The following is a 17,941-nucleotide window of genomic DNA, read 5'->3' as shown; positions in this document are numbered from 1 at the left end:
CCGATGCAGAGGGTCATGACACAGCCGATGTGCTGTTGCTAAAGAGGCCTAATGCTTTGGGCCCCGTGTCCCTGTGCTGGGATTAAGGGTCAAGCTGCTTGCAGTGCTCCCAATCAGTTATGGTGGATGGTGGGGGTTTCAAACAGCTTGCTGGAACTTCAAAGGGAGCTTGCACTGTGAGCTCTTTGACTCACGTTGCAAGGAAAAATTTTTAAAATCCATGCAGAACAGAGCAAAGTAGGCCGGCAGAGACTGTTTGGACCTGTGTATCTTGGGAGGCATGGAGGTTATGGCTGAGGGAGGGCTCGTGCCAAGCCGAGCTGGCCAGGCCGAGCTGTCGGCAGGCAGCCAAGCCAGAGGCCGGCAGCTGAGCCGGGGGTGTGGGGGGTGTGGGGTGGTTCTTAAACCAAACACTGGGCGCCAAATAATGGCGAATCAATCCCACACCAGTTATGTTTTAAAGGGGTATTTATTTTGGGGGGTAAACTTACATGCACATAAACCGTCAGGAAAGGAGTCTAGTCTCTGGAGCAGAACCCGGAACCAAGCGCCAGAACCAAGAGGCCAAGCCGAGGCTTGCCGCTCTTCTTTTAAAGAGAAATATACCATGCCCCAGTGGGCTGGTATTTCAGCGGCTATTGGCTGACGGAACGGAAGGTGCTCCCGCAGCACTGTGGGCTCGTGCTTCAGCGACTATTGGCTGAAGCAGCAGAAGGTACTCCCGCAGCAGATATAGATATAGATATATAAGGCAGAGTCAGAGAGAAGCCATGTAGCCCCACCAGAGACAGAGACTGGATGCCAGACAGAACTTTACCTGGCAAGCCACAGACACATGGCAATTCTCAGATTAATGAAGATGAGTTAATTTTGAATATAAGAACTAGCTAAAAATATGCTTAAACTATTGACCAAACAGTATTGCAAATAATATAGTTTCTGTGAGATTATTTCAAATCAGGGCAGTCGGGAAATGAATTAATGGCCTCTGCCAACAGGCCTTCAAATAGCAAAAGGGAAAAGTAAGGCCACTAATCCCATTCTTCAAGATGTAGTCCTCTTCCCAGTGACAGTTCTCCAAGGCCCCATAGAGCACAGTGGATATTGGGTTGAAATCTGTGGATTTTAAGTGTGGTAATTTTCAGAGGATGGTAGAACCATCATCAGAAACCATGATGGGTACTGGGAACAGGAAACTTTTTCAGTGACTAAGAAAACACACAGTCTAATCCCCAGTGGGGTAGAGCAGTCTCTTGGTGATGACACGCCTTAGTATATGATAATAAAAGAATTCAAATTATGATACCATGATGGGGGTATTTTGATTTTGTTGGTCATGGAGATACTTTCACAAGTAACAACAACAGTTTTCAAATAGACATCTTCAAACTGATGTGCACAGTGAGGTTGCTCCCAACTCCCTCTTAGCTGAGAAGCAGAGCCCATGGGAGTGGAGAAACAAGCAGAGCCGTGATGCTAAGCAAAGGCCTGTGAGGTTCAGAATCAGAATTGTAAGCTCTGCTTACAGTGCTTAATAGGATAGCAGAGCACAATGCTTCTTGGGAAAGAAACCTCCAGAAACCTGACTAAACGTATGTGTCTGTCCATGCCGCTGTTGTGGGTGCTGCAGTCATTGCCTCAGCCCAGCTCCTGCTGCCCACCAGCACTGTTACAGAGTCCACAGTTCATTCCCCAGCCTCCCTCAGCACCTGAGTTACTCCAGCAGTTTTGCCTGACTCAACAGTCATACAGAACTGAAGGCTGCGGACATGGTCTAGGTGTGTAACTCAAAGCTTGTGGTTGCTTTGCTTAGTAGCCTTAGAGTTTCAAGAAGTGGTGATTTCTATTTCCTTAATCCTTCACAACGTTCCTCCTTGCCCTTCTCATTCCAAAATATTTGGTGATGTTTTAAAACATTTCCTTTTCTTTTTGAAGCTTCTGTAGCTGGATTTTGAATAATGTTAATAGATGATTTCAAATACAACCACACATCTTCTTATTCAAATCTTCATCTTCAAAATGTTGCTCATTTAGTACAGCTTCTTTTGACTGAAACTTCCTCAGTGTTAAGGGGAAACTAGCCGATGCGCTGGGTGAACATCACAAATGTTAACGAGCAACTAACACAGAAACAACGAATGTTAAAGAGAAATTAGCCGCCATGTAAAATCAAGGAGACAGTGATGGATGTGATAAGTGTTAAGGATATAGTAACAGGTGTGTGAGACCTCAGTGCCTGTGATGGATGGGATTTCTTCTAGGGGTTCGGTGCCCCTGCATTCCACTGTGGCTGACTATAATGAAGAGTTCTTTATGTGCCAGACAAGTGTCAGCAGGATTGCATATTATGAAGCTGATGATCTAATTAATAGATGTTTCCTTCTCTTTGCTCAATTAGATAGAGAATATTCAGTTAACAGATATTTACTTAAACTCTATGTACCCCCAAAATACTTGGCCAGTCCCTTCATCATGCATTGATAGAAGCACCCTTCAGTAATGAAAAACTCCTAAGAATCTCAGTGTTTGTAGAAAGATACTGAATTTGGTAGCATCTTATGCCCATCCTTTAAAATGATTTATTACATGTTTACTTTATATGTGTCAGTGTTTTTCCGGCATGAGTATGGGTGCCCTGCATTCAGCCTGCTGGGCCTTCTATAGGAGTAGCAAGAACTTTAACAGACCCAGCTGGGTTTTTGTTTGTTTGTTTGTTTTTTCCTTTTGTTGATTGTTTCTTCCTTTTGTTTTTCTTTTATTTTTTGTCTCTTGTTTATTTTGGTTAGGGTTTTGGTTTTTGTTGCTTGTTTTGAGATAGGGTCTCACTGTGTAGCCCTGGCCTGGAACTCTCTATGTAGACCAAGCTAGCCTGAAATATGCAGTGCCTGTCTGCCTTTACCTCCCAGTGGTAGGATTAAAGGTGTATACCACCATAACTGGAAATGTTCCAATCAAAGAAAATCGTAAGTAAGTTCCCTATATAAGCCCTTCGGGAGTGAAAAGCTACTGCCTGGGAAAACTGAAACCCCAGAAGTTGTGCCTCAAGTTGTGTAAGCCAGATGGATTAGGAGGGGTCTTTTCTACCATAGCTTTGTGCTTTCCAAACCACCTGGGAGTGCCAGCTTGGACAGAACTTTAGCAAGCTTTTTGGTGAGAGTTTTGACACTTCTGCTTCCGGTCCCATTGGAAATATCACAGAATAAGACTTCTGGGCAGGATTTCAGTAGTGACAGCCAACTCAGAATTATAGACATGAAAACGTGTACAGAAACTTCAGAACTTCTGAAGGCTTGGGTTGAAGCAATGTTTAAGCCATATCTTTCCTTCACGACTCTAAGTTAGGAGAAGGATGGGAGTGTGGAGAACTTCCAGGCTGCAAGTACCCAGAGCACAGACTTGATCTTGAGCTATAGGCTTGATACAGATATCAGGAGGTCACCTGTGAAGGGTTGGGTCCTCTGCTTGCGGCCATTCACTCTTTTCTTGCATTGTTATTGCCTGGTGCTTTTATGAGCATCCCAGCTATTGTTTAACCCAAGATTCTTCTGGCTTTGGAAAGGGGTGAAGGCGTAAGTCACAAACCAATCCCACACCAGTTTGGAATTATGATTAATAAAAGTGTTATTTATTTCAGGGAAAAACCTTACAGATCACCATCCCAGACAACAGTCCTCTGTGCGATCAGGAACGAAATCTAACAGCCGGAAGCAAGAGAGAGAGCACACACAGCTACTGCTGCTTTTTTGAGCAAAAGAGACCACACCCAAGTGGGCTGGTATCTTAAAGGCTATTGGCTGAAGGAGTGGAAGGAGCTCCCACAGCAAAGGGGTATTATTCAATACACTGGGAAAACAGAGGTCACTGAGAATAGCCCTGAAAAAAAAATACAAAGCATTGCTTAACATTCCTCGCTTCATTTCTTCATGATCACAAAATTGCTACCAAAGTTCTAAGTCTTGATCCTCATGCCATGTTAAAATTCACGTGGCCATGGAGAGGGCATGACTTTTGTCCTCTGGGTCCACCCCTTGACTTGAAAGGAAATGTTTTCTTGGTCAACCTTTGTTATATATGGATTTACATCTCATTGCTATCTTTAGCTGTAAGAAAAAGATGAGAATGTGTTTCATACCAACTAGGATCAACATGTCCTGAGAAGCTTGATTATAGGGATCTATTAACCAAATAGTATACTAAGCTTACAGTACCCACATCAATATTATGGCCCCTTCCCTGTAACTCATTTGTCTCAGGGGATGGTTATGAAGGTCTCTCCGCACAATGCTATGCTGGTGCCTAGCACACACCAGCTTCCAGATGATTGTTCTTCCTAGGTATCAAGTCAATTCATATCCCCTTGGGCATTGATGTGGCTGGACAACTGAAACTTACCTGAAAGACATTGACTAGATATAGTCTGTGTGAGAACTCTTGATAAGAATGTCCAATGAGCAATTCCCACTCATGATTTCTGCCTGGGGTAGAAGGAACTGGGTTGGACACGGGTGTGATGTGTGTGGGGAAATGCAGAGCACATATGATTGCTGACCTGTATCTGATGTACAGGCAGCCATGTGACAAATGCAGTCTGCATCTGTCACTTCTCTCCTCAGAGGGACAGAATATTGAAGAGGAACAGCAAAAGAAAGGAAGGATTTCTAATATTTCAGGGTTTCCATTCAGCATGGAAGGGAAAATATAGAATGTGTGATGTAGGATTCTCACATCAGGAAGCACAGAAACTTTAAAGGTCACCGCTAGTGCCCGACTTGACAAGCAGGGCAACTCTACCTCTCACGGACCTCCCAGGCTTCAAATAATGCCCCAGCCATGAGACCAGGCATCCATAGCTCTAGCCTGTGCAGGACACTTTAAATTCCACAACACAATCACTTTCAATAAATTTCTTATCACCGTGTTCATATTCTTGCCTGATGGTGGTGAGAAGATCCGGTTTATTTTCCATCCTTACTTTGAGCAGATGCTGTTCTGGGCTGGTGGCTATGATAGAGTCTTTCGAGCCCGAGGAGAAGGCTGCTTTGCCACAGAACAGGCTGGGCTCGGAACAACACAACTGGAACTTCTAAACAAGAGAGAGAAACCACCACGGCAATCTCTGACTGCAAAATACAGATGTCAGTTTATGTCAAGGGTAGTGCCTAGCCATTTTGACTCAATACGAGACTGCCATTGCCTCCGGGCCAGGCTGTTGCAAACCATGCAAGGTCCCAATTTTAACTGTTCTGGGAAACACCGACGTGGAAACCCTGTGCGACATCTCTGTTGACTAGCCTGCCTCTCATACCCCCAAATCCCACAGCATAGCAGTTCCTTGGGTGCACAGACAGATCCTGCTAGCACCTTGCCCATGTCAGCCGCATCACAGTGCATTCTGAGAACTCCACTCATGCTCCTTGTGTCTTTGCTGAGTTACCCACAGCCTGCATGTCACTGGCCTGTCAATGCCGCTCCTGTCATGCCAGCATGAATGACAGAGCTTACCGCTGAATGGTGTGTTTCTGAGCCACTGAGTGGGTGGAAAATCGAAGAAAAAAAGATCCCCGAAGAGAATGAAAGCCACCTTGGCATCCGTCTTCAATGTGCGAAAGAGAGACCCAGCACCCTCTGTAGCTTTTTCTGGGATGGGAAGCTTAGCTCTTAGGGACATTAAAGAACCTGGGACTTCTGTTTGAATAGAAGAATGAAGGCCTCAGATATTTACCATATACAGTATAATGCTTATAAACCTGTTTTCAAATTAGCAGATCCCTCACAAACTTCACCTCCGTGGGGGAAGATAGCACTCAGCTCTCTGCAGAGGCCCTTGGCCTTCTGCTCCACAGGGGCTTCGAGCACTGGCTCTTGTCCATCAATGTCGATGTAAGCCACCTATGAAGTGGAAGCTGCAGAACCAAGCCTGTGAAATGCCTGTGCTTCTAGCAGGTTAACCTCTGGTCATGTGACGACTCAGCTACATATGACAACCTGTCCAGTTTCCCTTCTGGGCAGCCCTGGGTCAATAGGGAGCTCAGTACCAGAGGTGCAGCTGAACCTGCTCCCCTTGTCATCCAGATGAGGACCATGAAGAGTCAGGGAATAACACAACTTCTCCAGTTCCTCAACTCCTTGTAAAGCCATTTATTTAACAAGAACAAAATACAATGGATAATAATAAATAAGACACAAATGATTTGGGGATGTCACCTGCCAGGAAATACACCACTTTTGTATTTGTGGGAATGAGGGCTTTGGCACAGATGTTCAGAGTGGCTCTCCAGTGAGAGAAGGTGCCCAGGCATGGGAGTGGGTGACCCACCCTATCGACCTCTGGCAGCAGCTATATGATCTGAGAACCATGGTTCTTATTTATAAAGCATAGAAATTCAACATGATCTGAGGGTCTGTGAAGAAGATAAGACTATGCACAGTGACTTAGACAGCCCCTGTCATTATCACAGCTCAGAGGCCGGCTGGGCAGGTACGCTTCTTTTCCTTCCTGGGGTCGCAGTGGCCCACTTGGATTTCTTAGCTCTTTCCGTGTGGTCTTAATAAAATGGTTCACACTGACTGCACATCACTATCAGCCTGGCATGCTAAATGCCTTTGGGTGACATGCCTTTACCCCGACACCACAGGAAAAATGAATCGCAGTATCCAAGGATGGAAAGGTGCTTCCAAAGACCAGCCAACCCAAGATGCACCGGCTGCTCATTTTCCGTGGTCTGCAAACCTTGCTGATCTTCCCAACCTAGAACAGCAAACAAGGACTCAATACTGGGGAAACTTGGAGCCAGGCTAGAACATATCAGCTTTTAACATTGGGACTGTCATTTCTGCGGATACAAAATGCCATACATGGTGAGAAAGGCTTTAGTGGAGGCCAAAGAGGTCGTCCATTGTGAAGAAGCTGTCATATGGAATGAATGCTTCCAGCATGCAATGGCAGGGATCTTTTGAAAGAGATTGCCAGTGTGCTGCTTCTAGACTTCCTTGGCTGACGTGAGAGGCGAAGACTGCCTTGAGGTTAGCCTCTTCCTAGGAGCATCACCTAAACCCATGTCTTGAGCATCACAAGCCAGGTTCATTATCCCCAAAGCCGCAGCCCAGAATGGGAGTTGCGTACAAAGTGGGGAGTTCCTGTGTTGTGGCCTCAGCACATCTCTCCACTGAATCCAGTCATCAATTCATCGTAGATCTCACACTAATGTGCTGGCTGCTCCGGACGCAGTATCCGGGGACAAAACTTTCACTATTGTATTCATGTTAAATCTCTTGATTTTTCAGGTGAGAGAGCTTATTCCTTGTGGTATTTAAGGTCATTTTTTTTATGTCAAAAGCTCATATTTAATCATAAGCTGATTTATAAGACTTTTAAATGTTTGTGCTTTATATGCAAATAAGTCACAATATAATAAATGTCATTTGTTAGGATTTACTGTGTGCCAGGCCCTGTGGTAAAATCTCTACATGGATTATTAATTCAGGTAGTTATTATCATAACTCACAGAGATGTTAACTATCCCAACTTAAGTCACACAGTAAGTCCAGACGGGATTACCCCATAGCCCTGTGTTTTATATCCAACCACAGTCACCTTCCCTAGCAGCTCTCACCAAAAGGTGTGTGGTCCTATACTCGCTCAGCTAGTGTGGGTGAGGCCCAGGATTCTTCCTATACCACCCCCCCCCCACACACACACACACAGAAAGAGAGAGAAAGAGAGAGAGATTCCACCTGTGAGGAGAACTGCCCCCTGAGGCATTCACTGCCTTTTCTCCAGAGCCCTTTGTTCTGAAGGCAAGAGTCTGCGCTTTCATTAACAACTGACTACATAAAGGTGTGAGAAAATTGTTTTTTGTTGTTATTGTTTTTAATTTCAAAAGAAAAGGCTCATTCTGAACAAAAACGAAGGACACAACCACCAGACCCAAACTCCAGTCCCTGGCTGGAAACTGAGGCTGACCCAGCAGCTGCATGGGCAGGCACCACACACCAACACTGTAGATTCCTAGTTCCCAGCCTCCCTGCGAAACTTTCTCTTGGAGGCAACAGAGAACTCTGTGAGCACAGGATGAGGTGGGAGAGGTCGGGTGGGCTCTGTGTTACTCCTCTGCACATCCTAAGGACTCCACTGTTTGTCATCTATAACAATGACCCAGGGAAGGTTTGTTGGAGGGGTCAGAACGAAAGAGCAAAGCACGCCTTAGCAATCAAGCTTTGATTTTTTTTGTCTTGGCTTTTTTTTTTTTTTAATGCTAGGAAGTTAGTGGTGAAATCATTTTTACTCGGTCACTAGAACATTTGCCTGGGAAAAACATGAGCATGGTTTCCTTTGAGAACTCTTACGGATCGATTTGTTTAGCTCTGAAGGTCCAGCCGCCATCTGTTACTCGACTGCAGGAATAGTTTATTCGTACTCTCGCCCATTCATCTGTTTTGTGTTTCCCTTTGCCCATTCCTCACTTACAATAAACAAAATCCTGTCACTGGGTGATGGAAGCCAAACCTCCGGACTTGCCTGGGCTGGGGGAAATGGTGCTTCTCTGCAGGGAGGGGAAGTTGGGGATGGAAAGAAGAAAAGACATTTCATACAGTCAAAACACACACAAGGCCTGGGGAAATGGTTCGGTCAGTGACATGAATAGCACACAAGCTGGGGGACTTTAGTTTGATCACCAGAAGTCATGTAAAACAGCGCTGTATGATGATGTAATCATAGAACTGTGAGGCTGGGACTGACCAATACCTGGGGCTTGCTGGCCAGCCAGTCTAGCAGAACTGGTGAGTTCCCGGTTCACTGAAACACCTTGTCTCAAAAAAAAAATAAGGCTGAGTGATTGATGACTATTCCAGGCATTGCCCTCTGACTTCTACATGCTTACACGTGCACATGTATCCACACGTGGGTGCACTCACAGACACACCAAAAGCAAAGCCCCTAGAAGATGATTTTTTTCACAGCTAACCAGAGTCTGTCTAGCTGTGTCTAACTTTAAATGGTCCTTTGGGTTCTTGCAGGGCAAGAGGAGAAATTTCATTCACCCAACCATTTGTAAGATTTGCCATACTTTTCTCATTGTAAAATATCTCATTCTTTCACCTAAGCAAAACATTTTCCTTCAACTATTCAAAATAAAAATTTTTGGAAATAGATGGATCTTTTTTCCAAAGAAAGAGGCAACATTCTCTTATCAACAAAGGAACATGGAGGAAGACATCAGTAATTCCTCACAGCCTCTTTCTAAGGATTGCGAGTTAATCACCAGCTGTGGGATTGACAGAATGTCAAAACCAGATAGGAAGAACGAAGAGGGAAATATTCAGAATATCTGGAAATCCAGAGGATAGCCTCATTGAAGCCTTGATCAGAGCCTGGTGAGTCCCCGGGTATGGGACTTGCTTCCAAAGTGACTTATGCAGAGCTGGTGGGGGTTCAGAGGGTGCAGTGACAGCATCTTAAAAGGGGAGACCACATCACCTATCCCAGTGCTCCCTGACTTTGATGAAGCCCATGCTGGTCTGCAGCCCATCTTTGAAGGAGATCTTTTTCTGTATCTGGACCTGGGCCCTGGGACCTGGTGGAACCACTCTGGTTCCCAGAAGAAACTCTGCAGCTATGAATGAAAGCAGAGGAATAGTTGAACAGTGAGCAGCAAATGGGTGGTTCAGGGATGGTACGGCGCTGTGGAGGATTGTCCAGCCCCTCTTGGAGCTCTCAGCAGCGATGTATAACCACAATGATATGTATTGTGTGCCCCAATTTGCTAAAAGGACATATTTTCAAATAAAATCACTTACATCAATATAAAATAGAGAATTTGATATAGAACAATACTTTTGAACCTCCATTTATCCATTTAGCCAGCAGAAAAAAACTAGACAGTGGGAGGTCAGAATGCTTTAGGGAACCCCTTGGGAACTATGCATGACAAGATTGCTTTGGATTTCAGAATTTTTCAGGTTTTAGAATATTTGCATCCATGTTAAGTTTGTACATGAAGCAGCATTTTATGGTGGAGAAATTTTGTACTTATGATGTGTCAATGCTAAAACACCTTTGAATTGTAGAGTATTTCAGATTTCAGGATTAGTGATATTCAATTTATACTTGTTTTTCTTTTTCTCTCTCTCTTTTTCTTGGTTTTTCATAGGGTTTTTCTCTATGCAGTTTCTCTATGCAGTTTTTCTCTATAACAGTGTTGACTGTCCTGGAATTCAATCTGTAGAGCAGGCTAGCATTGAACTTACAGAGATCCACCTGCCTCTGCCTACCAAGTGCCGGGATTAAAGGTGTGTGCCATCACCACCTGGCCTTATACTTGTTTTTCAAGGCACCCTGTCACCAAGGGAATTCCCAATTCTCTGACTACCTAATAGTGGTGCTGAAGCAGAGACCTGAGAAGCTCAGCAAGTTTAGTATCAACAGTTGAACAGCTTGACATGGAGGCAGGCTTATGGCATAGAGCTCACTCAAGAAAGAAGGTTTAACTAGGCTCAGTAAGGCAGTATCTAAAAAGAAGCACCCTTCAGTCTATAGTCACTGGGGGCAGGGGGAAAGTTATGGTGGACTTTTATGCACGCACCATCAACATTCATACTTGAACCAGGATGAGAAGTTTTTCCTTTTCCCTAAGAGTATCACAGGAAGGATTTGCCATTTTCCAATGGGACTAGGGTTTTGGTCCCTGACATGGTTTGCTCATGTCAGGAACATATACAGGAAGCTGGCATGCCATGGACCTGTCTTATAGGTAAAAAGGGAGTTACTTCGTACTAGAGGGTTCCTGACCCAGCTGAACTAGATAAGTGATTCAAGGTGTTATTCAAGAGAAGGGAGCGATCTAAGGGCTTCACACAGTCAGGGCATCCTCTGGTCCACACACCTGATGGGTATATAGAGGCATTAGTACTGACTTCAGGATACAAAGTATGAGAAGTAGGATGCTACGGACCTGCTGGTTTTTTTCTTTCTCTTCCTTCATCCTATTGGCTGAAACAAAGAGGACATGCCTGGAGCTAGAAGGGGCATGGATAGACATTCTTAAAACTTGTGGAGGCACCATGTCCAATCCAGAGTGACCTCCAGATTCATTTTTCATGAAAGTGAAAAGCTTGAAAACTTTGTAGATGCAATTATCTAGGGTCTTAGTTTGGGTTTCTATTGATGGGAAGATACAACATGACCTTGGCAATCCTTACAAAGGAAAACATTTCATGGAGGTGGCAGTTTACAGTTTCAGAGGTTTAGTCCACTAGCTGTTATGGTGCAACACTGTGGCTGGGAGTATGGAGGCATGCAGGCAAACATGATGCTGGAGAACTCTACATCTTACCGGCAACAGGAAGTGATCTGAGTGTTACACTGAGCAAAGCTGGAGCAAAAGAGACTTAACAGCCCACCTCCATAGTGGCACACTTCCTCCAACAAGACCACACACCTACTCCAACAAGGCCACACCTCTTAACAGTGCCTTTCTTTTCAGACACCATTTTCTATCAAGCCACCACATTTAATATCACATGTTAGGGAAGGCATGTAAGACTCTGAGTTTGACCTTCATATTGGGAAAGCAATACGTAAATAAGAAGAGGTTAGGACAAAGACATTCACAAGGAAAAGAACACGCAAAGGCACAAGCAGAAGACAGCCACCTGCTGACATTTTGTCTTCTGATGCCAGCTGCCAGATCTGTGAGGACATAAACGCCTATCTTTCAGCAAGTCTGTGATATGCCTTACAGCATTTCCAGGACAAGGTGATATAATGGAGCATACTTATTTAGGTCTAGGGTTCTAAGAACAGAAGAGCAATATTGGACACTTGCAGGAGTTCAGAGAGGAGGTGGGAGGTATAGAATATGATATCACTAATCCATTCCCATGACAATTAACCTGACCATCAAGCAAAGCATTCATCATTCATAATGGTCTAGTAATCTCTTAAAGGCCATAGCCCTAGTGGTGGGATTAATGTCCTTGAATGAGGAGATTTTAAGATAGCCTACTATTGACTATGTTACATGGTTATTTGGGATCACTTGTATATACACTTACAAAAAAAAAGCAAGTGAGACAAAGAAAAATATAAAATGCCCAATTTGAGGAGAAAAAATAGAACCAATAAATGGTTGGTTCTCAATAAAATAATGTTGGAGTCAAGTCCTGTGCTCAAGGAGATAAAAAGTGTGATAAAAGGTCTAATGTTAAATGAAATAAAGGGAGTGGCACCTTGAGAGCAAAACCTCATCCAGCTAAGTTTCCAGCCTGTGAAAGAAAATGAAAACTTAGCATCAAAGGAAACCATCAACAGCAGAAAGATTTTGTGAATGTAATTTAAGGAGGGGGCCATGTTTCTTCCCCAGCAAGCAAAAGAACTTAGCAGATTCAGTCACATTGTTCTGGATTTAGAGTCAAGAATGATACTGGAAAAAGGTTGTGGAATCTTGTCCAGCAGTTAAAAACTGCTGAGGCCAGGCATTTGGCAGGGCAGTCCCTACATGAAGGCCTGTAGAGGTCATTTAATGAAGCTTTGAAAGTGAAGCTTGGATTGTGGTAGGGACTCCAGGGTGTTGAAGATTCCTGTCAAGCAGAGCTACTCACAGAACATGGAACCAGCATAAGAGAATATATTTTAGTCAAAAAAAAGCAGGAAGAAATGAGATATAAGAAGAATGCTTTGACATTGGATATGGAGATTCAAGATAAGAAGTGTACCCTGTTAGTTTTCATACTTGTGTTGGCCCATTGTTTACCCATTCTACCCACCTTTCTCCTTTGGGGGATGGCACTATATTTTCTTTGCCATCTATTGCTGGAAGTATGTAATTTGCTTTTTGATTTTTATAGGGGGTTACAGTTAAGAGGTTGCCTCAAGTCTCAGAAAATGCTCAACTCTGAATCAGTGTTAAGACTATGAATGACTATGAGGACTCTTGAAGTTGAACTGACTGAATTGTGCATTATACTATGACTACAAGCTCATCGGGCCAAGGAGTGCAATGTTGTGGTTTGAATAAAAATGGCCTCCGAAGGCTCACATTTTCACTTGTTGGTCCTCAGTTATTGGAACTTTTTGGAAGGATTAGGGGATATGGCCTTGTTGGAGGATGTGTATGACTAGGGGTGAGCTTTGAAATTTCAAAGTCTTATGTAGTCCTGGTGTCCCTCTCTTGGCCTGCTGGCTGTGTGGATCAGCTTGTAAACCTCTCAGTTACTGGTCTAGCCCTGTGCCTATCTGCTTCTCACAATGATGTTCATGGGATAACTCTCTAAAATGCTAAACAAGTCCCCAGTTGAATGCTTTCCTTTATAAGAGTTCTTCACAGCAATAGAACAGTAAGTAAGGCACCTATCAACACTGTCACGATGGCAATCAGATGCTAACAATTCTTTGGAAGGAGAAAAACCATATGAAGCCCTTACACAGGTCCCATAAGCTGATATAAGATCCAGGCTTCCTGTGTCAACCTCTAACACTAATGAGTAGCATACGTTCTGGATTCTTCTCATTATACCAATTGCAAGCAGATTTCTTTTCTTGACAGTGAGTGTAGCCCATTCCTCATGACTTCCCAAGTCTGAAGGAAACTTCCTCACACAGATAGACCCTTCACTGTAAACTGCAGTGGGCTCAGTCATTTCTCTCAATGTAGGATGTCTGTGAAGGTACATCTCAGCTTCCAGATAGCCCTGGCTCTTATTACAGCTGCATTATAACTTAAATATTTCTACTACCCTCGGCCAAATTTCTTTCTTTTCTTCTCACTCTACAATATTTCCCCTGCAAGCAAAACCCATGGAACATAATCCAAAACATATCAGTCTTCATCTCAGTATGTTTCCAAGTAGAGAGTCGGGTCCATTCCCCCTCTGAACTCAGATCCGTATTTTTCCTTCAAAATTAGAGCCCATCTTTCATGACACCTGCCTGTGAGTAGTCATCCTGCTTTCCTTGTTTGCTGACTGTGTCTCTAACACCTTTATGACATGCTACACTTCTGGCACAGTCATATCTGACAAGACTGGAAAACATCATAAGGTCAGCATAGCTGTGTGACAAAGATTCAGCCAAGCTGAGCCGCATGATGGCCACCATGCTACTTTTGGTTTTGATTGTCACATGTTGCATGCATGGGGGGACTTTTAATATTTGTACAATTTGGGGATATTAGAATGATGGGAAATTTCTTATTAATCATTTATGCCTTCTCCTAGGAGTACTTCTTCTGAGCTTCCCAAGGAATGTGCTACCATACTACCTTTCTCATTTTAGTGAGATAACCTTTTCTACTTGAAGGTCTTCCTGACACCTTGGATGATGTGACACACAAACGTGCCAGAGACCTCTTTATGAAGCTGGGAGATATTCTTGATACATCTGCTTCTGTACTTACTCAAAACCAGGATAATCAAAACAAAGTAAACTTAAAAAGTTCAACAAGATTCATAGTATTATGCCATAAATTGAATAATAATGGCAGCGGCTTTGGCCTGAGGATTTTTCTTCAGCCCTCTGATCACTAAGAGTTAATAATACGCTACTTGGGACATGGAAATCTGCCCAGGGTTGTTTGGAGATTTACTTTCTGTCTAGCATCTTTGAAGCCATAAGAGCTGCCAGCCTGAGAACAGGCTGCCATATGACTCCAGAGACTTAAAAATTAGGTCATAAAGCTGATGATTAAAAATGATTATAAAACATCTCTGTTTATAAATGATGACTAAACTTGAGGGAAAATATTATAAAAGATAACTGTATTTTGTCATAGTTTATCAATAATGTCTAAACTTATGATGCCACATGTGCAAGAGGAAAATTTAAACACATGTTGGAAACAAAAATGATGCAATCAATGCTTTGGAACAATATGACTATATCCCTGCTTACTGAATTCTGTATGAATAAGAAACATTCTACCTGCAAGTCAGGCTGTGACCCTCTTCTGCCACCACCAATGGCCTGGCTCACTTCTCCCTCACCTACTCCTTGCCTCCTCTCTGGAACCTGTCACCCTCTGGAACTGGTCCCTGGCAAACTCCCTCTTTAATTTGTATACTTACTCACATGATTTATTTCTTTTATTACCATGTAAGTTTTCTGGATGAATATATTATGCTTCATTCTTAATCTTGGAAGCATGTGGCATTCTTGTTGCCAGATTAATGAAAGACAAAATTAAATCATCTTCAATGCAGTGCGACAAATGCTATCCTTTTGTTTCTTTTCCTGGCACTGTCCTTGATAAGCAAATATCAAGAAAAGACGGTTATTCTCAGATGATAAGGGAGTTAGAGTAGCTTTGATTTATACTTATATTAGTGCTTACTATTGGTTTGGAGAATTGTCTGTATTTTGTCAATCATATTTTAATAAAACGCTGATTGGCCAGGCAGGCAGTATAGGTGGGAAAGCCAGACAGGAAGTAGAGGTAGAACAAAGAGACTGGGAGTATTCTGGAAAGCAGGAAGCTCCCTCCACAGTTCTGTCCAGACCACCGAAGAGGAAAGATGTAAGCTGCCCCACTGGAAAAGGTATTGAGCCATGTGGCTAATGTAGATAAGGATAATGGGGTAGCATAAGTTATAAGAGCTAATAAGTAGCCTGACCTAATGGGCCAATCAGTTTATAATCTTATGGAGTCTTGTGTGTGATTTTTTTTGGGACTTGCCAGCTGTGGGGTACCGGGTGGGACAGATACCCCAACAAGCCGGCCCCTTCATGTTACATACTATAAGCAAGAGACTGTACAGTAGTTCATGATACCAACCTGCTCACAGGAAACCACTGTTACCAGAGACACTGGAAATGTTTAGTTGACTACCATGTGTGTGACTGTGACTACAATGGCTTAGGAAGTGTGCAAATACTTAACACACAAAGTTCTGTTTCACCTCAAGTATTTAATTTGATCCTCTTGATAACCAATGCCCATAATACTGTTAATCTCATCTTTTAAAAGAAGAAATTAACCAGGCAGTGGTGGTGCATGACTTTAATCCCAGCACTCAGGAGGCAGAGTCAAGCAGATCTCTGTGAGTTTGAGACCAGCCTGGTCTACAAAGGTTAGTTCCAGGACAGCTAGTGCTATTACACAGAGAAACTGTCTTTAAAAACAAAACAATAATAATAGTAATAAAAATAATAAATAAAAATTAAAAGAAATTTGGGGGTAATGAACATCTTGCTAGCAGAAAAATGCTGACCTCAATAGATTATAAGAGAAACGAATCATCTGCATATATTTCTGTCAACCCCTTGGCTAGAACAACCTGAGAACTCCCAGAGTGCATCAGAACTGGAACTTAGTCCTGACAACAGCTGAAGAAATATAACAAGCTAACCAAACTTAACAATTTGGCATTTTGATTATAACACATTACAATTTAATTGTCAGTTGGAATACCGTTTTTTTTTTTAAATTTGTTCATTTGGGTTTAATTCCATTTCTTATATTCCTACACTCATCTTCCAATCTGTACCTCAATTTGATTTCTGCCCTCCCAATCTTTTCTCCATGTTTAGAGGATCCTTTAATTCTACAGTCTTGTGTGTTCCCTACTATCATTCCTCCAAGGACTGCCAAAGTCTTCTCTGCTGGACAAGGAATGTCTTGAGTAGCCTATGTTTACCTCTTAGCTCAGTTTTCCAAAACCTGGTGTGTATGGCATTTATTATGAAGCTGCCAGGAAATCCTCATGGAGAAAAGCAAAATGAATGGTGAAATAAATTTTGGGAGCCCTGAGAAAGTAATTTTATGATCTTCTTGATTGCAGCCTTCAACATGTAAGTATATGTTTTGAATGTTAAAACTAGGAATGCATTATTCAGTGTTACCTGAATTTGAATAAGGAGTCATCTCACATGTAAACATACACCCACATTCATTCCCTTTAGTCGTGTGCCTCATGACTATGCTTCTCAAGCTGAACATACATGAGAAGATACTTATTTCTCTAGTCATGGTAATATGAAATAAATTCTGCGATCAATACAGACTAGTCATGAAAAGAAATTGAAAGACATGCATTATACTGTAGGTTAGCTTTTTACTGACACCTCAGTAAACTACCGTAAGCAAAATATGTCAAGTCTCATCCATCTCTTATGTCCAGTGCTGTTGGTCAGAAGTCCACCATGGCGTGTCCCAGCAGCACTCTGTCTACTGAGAGATGAAGCTGGAGTCAAGTAGGACTGTGTTTCTTTCTTAGGAACCTGGGGAAAAATTCACTTCCAAGGACCTTGCATGCCGGAATGAGGTTATTGCTTCCTTGTTGGCCACCTGCTGGTCACAGGCAGCTTCTCATAGGACTCTATCTGGTCCTCCCACCTGATCCTACATTTCAGAACCCGCAACAGAGCATCAGACTATTCACATCCTTGGAATTTTCTCAGCTTTCCTGTCTTCCTCGTCTGCTTCTTGACTGGTTCAGTTTTCCTCTTTCTGTGCTGAGATTATAGTCACCCAGATAATTCAGAATATCTCCAAGTCTTTAACTAGAATCATATAGGCAAAATCCACTTCTCCATAGATATAGGGACATGCATATCTTTGAAGACTATATTCTGCCTAGACAGCATCTCTAGTGCTGAACGATGTTCCTGCCCTCTGTTTTTAAGATAGGTGCTCCGGTATACACCTCTTCCCCTCAGCCTGTCACCTCAGCTAGAGCATCACCGCTTGACCTAAGCATCCTCTGGCCTAGCATCCCCTGGCCCTGGCATTTATGAAGGCATTAGTGACACCAGTGTCTTATATTCTCCTTTTTTTTCCTCGGTGACAATTTGGCATGAGAAGGTGATCAGTAAAAGTGCAGATTTCATAAATTGATCTTAACATAGCTTCTTCACAGTTCGCACTGCAGAACTGCACTTTAAAGAGAGATGAAGGCTGGGCACAGAAATCTAGTGTGATTTAGTGTTATAGGTGTCCCTTGAAGTGTG

Source organism: Myodes glareolus, chromosome 16, assembly GCF_982192425.1.
Source record: "Myodes glareolus chromosome 16, mMyoGla1.1, whole genome shotgun sequence".
NCBI classification, from domain to species: Eukaryota; Metazoa; Chordata; class Mammalia; order Rodentia; family Cricetidae; genus Myodes; species Myodes glareolus.
The sequence above is the reverse complement of the archived record's forward strand: the minus strand, read 5'-3'. Positions refer to the sequence as shown.